This window comes from Octodon degus, unplaced genomic scaffold, assembly GCF_000260255.1.
Source record: "Octodon degus isolate 3935 unplaced genomic scaffold, OctDeg1.0 scaffold00258, whole genome shotgun sequence".
Taxonomy (NCBI): Eukaryota; Metazoa; Chordata; class Mammalia; order Rodentia; family Octodontidae; genus Octodon; species Octodon degus.
Window position 1 is genome coordinate 312,493 of NW_004524834.1, and position 5,782 is coordinate 318,274.

A 5,782-nucleotide genomic window follows, 5' to 3' on the forward strand; every position below is an offset into this window, starting at 1 on the left:
ATAAATAAATGTTGCTAGAGAGAAGAAACAGATCACCTACAATGGAAAGAGTATCAGAATCATGGAAGATATTTCAACACAAACCATCAAACCAAGAAAAGATTGGAGTGAAATATTTCAGATCATGAATAAAAATAATTTCCAAGATCATTGAGATAGCTCAGTGGACTAAGAGCCTGCTTATGGAAGTGGAGAGACCAGGGTTTGACCCTGGGAGTGCTGAACCAGTGACTGAGTCCAAGTGTGGTGGTGCACTCCTGTAATCCCAGTGCTGGGGAGGCTAAAAACAAGAGGATCACCATGAGTCTGGGCTGCATAGTGAGAGCCTGTATCAAATACATAAATTAAAAACAAAAACAAGAACAAATATTATTCAGGAAAGATATTTTGTCTACATCTTGTCCTCCGAATAACTGCTATGAACAATATGCAATGTATTAATTATTGTAACTGTCCTACTAACATATTTAGAAACTGTTTCATTGTTATTTTATCATTGAAATAAACAAAAATAAAATATTATTAAAAATTATAAGAAGAAAATGAAAAAAAAAGTAAAATATCTTCCAACCCAAATGTATGCACCCTGCAAAACTATCTATTGAGTTCAACGGTTAGATAATATCTTTCCATGACAAGGAACTACTGTAAAAATTCATGACTACCAAACCAACCTTACAAAGAATGCTGGCAGATATTATAGAAAAAGGCAGAAAGAACCACAGTTTCAGGAACAACAGAAAGGAACCAGCAAAGAGAACAAATATTTAAAAAAAGGAAAAGGTACAGAACCAATTGCAGAAAAATAATGCAACAAAGATAAGTGTCTCTATTACTCGTCTCTTGTTGCTGGGACAAATACCCAATACACAAAATGAAGGAAAAGTTTACTTAGCTCACAGTTACTGGCAGTTTTAGTCCACACTCACCTGGTGCCAAGGCAGAGTGGTACATGGCAGAGAGTATTAATTCATGGCAGAGGCAAAGAGCAGAGAGAAATGGGGGAATAGCAGCCACAGTGGCTATAGAGAGAAAGTCTGTCTCTGTCTCTCTTATATTACATTCAGGCTCTCCACCCCAGGCTGGATGTAGCACTCACACCCATAATCACAGCAGTTCTCAGACCCATAATCCCAGCAGTACTCAGACCCATAATACGTGTGGACCATAAGTTAATCACATGCTCCAGAAGTCCAATTCATGACTACTTCCTGTTTTGGGGGCATGGGCAACCAGACACAAACTATAATAAGCCAATACATATTAGTTATAACAATTAACATAAATGGCTACAATTTACCAATCAAAAGAAACTGACTAGCAGAGTGGATTAAGCAACAAAATCAACAATATGCTGCATACTACATACACACTTACCTCAAAGGGAAATTCACAGACTGAAAGTCAAGAATTCCCTCTTCATGTCACCAGAAACCAGAAAAAAGCAGGGCTGGCTATGCAGTTGCTGAAAATATCAACTTCAAACCAAAAATCATTCAAAGAGATAAAGAATGTGACCACATACTTGGTAAGCGGCACTTGGAAGAATAAAAAGATAACAATTATAAATATATGCACCCAGTTGAGAAGCACTCACCTACATAAGAAGAATTTTAACAGACATGAAAAAATCAAATGATCAATAATATAATTATGGGGCTGTGGAGATGGCTCAGTGGAATAAGCACTTCCCTGGCAAGCACAAGGGTCTGAGTTCAATCCCCAGTTCAATAATAATAATAATAATAATAATAATAATAACAATAATACAATTATAATTGCAGAATTTGAAATGCCAATGTTGGCAATAGTTCAATGGCAAAAAATTAGCAAAGAAATACAGTAACCAAATAAACAGTTTGGTTATTTGGTTACAGTAAACAAATCTTGTGAAGAAATTGATTTGGTAGACCTTTACAGAGTGTTTTGCCCAGCAACAACAAAATATATATTTTCTCAGCTATGCAAGGGACATTTTTCAAAATAGAACATATACTAACATATACTAACACAGAGACAAAATTAAGTAAATGAAAAGGAAATTATCCTGTGCATACTATCTGACCACAAGCTCCTAGAAAAAGAAGAGGAAACCAAACACAAAACCCAAAGAAGGAAGAAATTATAAAGATTACAGCAGAAATCAATGCATTGAACATTAAGAAAATAATACAACAAATGAACGAACAAAAGAGATTGTTTTTTGAAAGAATAAATAATATTGATGTACCACTAGCAAACCTCAGTATAAAAAGGAAAGAAAAACACAAATTCTTGCAATAAAGAATGAAAAGGGTGAAATCACTAGAGACCCCAAGAAAATTAAAAAGATCATCAATACCTATGTACAAATCTTCACTCTCACAGTATGGAAAACACAGAGGAAATGGACAGTTTCTTAAATACATATGAAAAGTGAAAGCTGAGACAAGAAGATATACAAAATCTGGATAACCAATGATGGAAATGAAATTGGAAATACAATAAAAATCCACCGAAAAAGGAAACCCAGGTCCTTAAGGATTCACAGCTGAATTCTACAAGAAATTTAGACAAGATTTAATGGCAACTTTTCTCAAACTCTTCAATGAAATTGAAAGGGAAGCAATTCTAAAAATCCATTTCAAAGGCAAGTATTATTCTGATTCCAAAACTAGAGAAAGATCCAAATCAAAAGTACTATATGCCAATCTCTCTAATGGATATAGATGCAAAAATCCTCAATGAAATACTATCAAACAGGCGCTTCCTAAACTTCTAGCCTCCATCCAGTGGCCAGGCCCAGCCCATTGGTCCCACTGCCTGATGGTGCCTCCCTATAACCAGAGGTCAGATCTGGTGTGGAACCCTGCAGAGGAACTCCTGGCAGAGAGGTTAGGGATGAGATCCAGCCAGCTAATCCAGGAGTAGAACTATTTGTCAGTGGGGCACAGTAGATTCACTTCCATGGGCTGCAGCAAAAACAAGCCAAGTACAGCAGCTAGACCAAAGACAGGCTAAAAGTAAAAGACTTTGAACTTGGTAAGTCCAGACCTTATATGCTGGGACACACTGCCAGACCTAGATCTATGACAGCATCTTCTCTCTCACTGTCTTGATTGAGAGGGGGGCAACAAGTGCTAAGATAACTACTACACCAAAGCTCTAAACTGAAGATCAGAGGACAGTGCTATACAAAACAATAAAGAGAATTAAAGTGCATTCTTAGGCCCGAAGCCCACCCAGAACAAATGCTGGAGACATTAGCATTGAAGAAACTGGAAGCCACAATCTTGAAATCTCTGAAATAATAGCATCTGAAGTAAATAAAGAATGGCAGAAACTTACAGAGGAAATCAGATCATAAATAATCTCCAAAGTAAAAAAAAAAAAAAGAAATAACTATGATGAAAGAATTCCTAAGAGCTTCTAAAGTAGATAGTGATAAAAAAAAATTGAAGAGAACAGAAAAATGATGGAATCCTTGAATGAGCAGTATAAGAAAGAAATAGAATGCATGAAGTAGATTCAAAGAGATATATAGGAAATTAAAACCTGAATTACAAGCTAGCAAAATCATTTGAATGAAAGTGAACATAAACATTCAAACCCTTAAGATAGCATGGCAGCTAGTAAAAAGGTAAGAAAAGATCTCTTAAAAATAACTAGGATGAAGGAAAATATAATTCAATACCTGCAAGACAATGCAAAGATGAAATACATAATGTTAAAAGGCATAAATGAGAAAGAAGGCATCAATACAAATGATATAAAAAGAATATGGGCAGAAGTAATAGCAGAAAAGTTCTTAAACATCAGGAAACAATCTGACTTTCAGCTAACCAAAGCACATAGAGCTCCAAATAACATCAACTCAATTAAAACCACACCCAGACATATAATAATCAAGATTGCACAAATTTAGCACAAGAAGAGTATACTGAAAGACGCTAGAGAAAAGAAATAGGTCACCTTTAAAGGAAAACCCATTGGAATAACAGCATATTTCTCTTCACAAAACATCAAGTAAAAAAGAGCATAAAGCAAAGTACTTCAAGTCCCTCAAGGAAACAAATCTCAAGCAAGACTGATATACCCTACAAAACTCTCTTTGAAGTTTAATTGGTAAGTAAATATTTTTCAGAACAAGGGATTGAACTCAGGCTCTTGCACTTGCCAGGAAAGCACTTATTCTACTAAGCCAACTCCCCAGCCCCTGGGAAGTGAAATATTTCCATGAGAATTAACAAATAAAGAATTTCATGAGTAAAAGCCAACCCTATACAGACCACTAAAAGTTATTCTTGAGAGGGATGAAAATGACCACAGTTCCATGAATGAGAACAGAAAGAACCCACCAAATAGGGCAAACATTTAAAAACAGGAGAAAAAGAAGTTACCAACAGCAGGAAAATAACATGTCAAGCATAAATCAGTACATCTCGGGCTGGTGAGATGGCTCAGTGGTCTAAAGCACCTACTTAGAAAAAGCTTAGTGAAGCCCGAAGCCCAGGGACCATGGTTCAATCCCCCAGCACCACATGCCAGCCAGCCCGCCCCCTGGTGGGCTGAGCTGGCCACACACACACACACACACACACACACACACTAAAATAAATAAATAAATAAATAAATAAATAAATAAATAAATAAATTAAAAAAATACATCTCAGTTATAGCCACCTATGTAAATGGACTCAATTCACCAATTAAATGAAACAGACTGGCACAGTGGATTAGGTTACAAAATCCAACAATATGCTGCATACAAGAAACACAGTTAATTCATAGAGCAATTTATAGGCTGAAAGTCAAGGATGGAAAATGATATTATATGCCTCAGGACGTCAGAAAAAGCAGGGGTAGCAATCCTGTTTGCAGACAATCTGAACATCAAACCAAGAATGATCAAATGAAATAAAGAAGGCCACTACATACTGATTAGGTGAAAAATACAAGAGGAAGAGGTAACAATCATAATTATCTATACACCAAACACGGGGGCACCCAACTATATAAGACAACTGTTAATGAACATGAAAAATCTAATATGCAATACCACAGTCTTAACTGGAGAATTCAACACTTCCTCATCCCTAAAGGATAAGTTAAGCAGACAAAAAAATAACAAAGAGGTAGCAGAACTGAACCAGACCTTTGAACAAATGTACTTAGTGACACATACAGGGTGTTCCACCCAACTGTATCTGAATACACATCTTTTTCAGCCACACATGGGTTGTTTTCCAAATAGACCACATATTAGTCCATAGGTCATGCTTAAGTCTGTATAAAAGGCTGAAAGTCAAGTTAATTATGCCATGCATATTATCTGATCACTGTGCAATGAAACTGAAAATAAATGACAAAAGAAACCAGAAAAACCCCATAAATGTATGGAAATTAAATGACACCCTCCTCTTCAACCAGTGGATTACAGATGAAATTAAACAAGAAGTTAAACAATATCTACAATTCAATGAAAATTCAAGCACGACTTATCGGAATTTGTGGGATGCAATGAAGGCAGTTCTTTTTTTTTTTTTTTTTTTTCTTAAAGGCAGTTCTAAGAGGGAAATTTATAAATTTAACCTCACACGTTAGGAAAGCAGAAAAGGAACAAATAAATACCCTAATGCTGCACCACAAGTGTCTAGAAAAATAAGAGCAAACCAAGCCCAAAGCCCAAAGAAGAGAGAAATTATAAAGATTAGAGTAGAAAATAATGCAATTGAGACAAAGAAAACAATATAAAGAATTAAGGAATCAAAAAGCTGGTTCTTGGGGCTGGGGAGATGGCTCA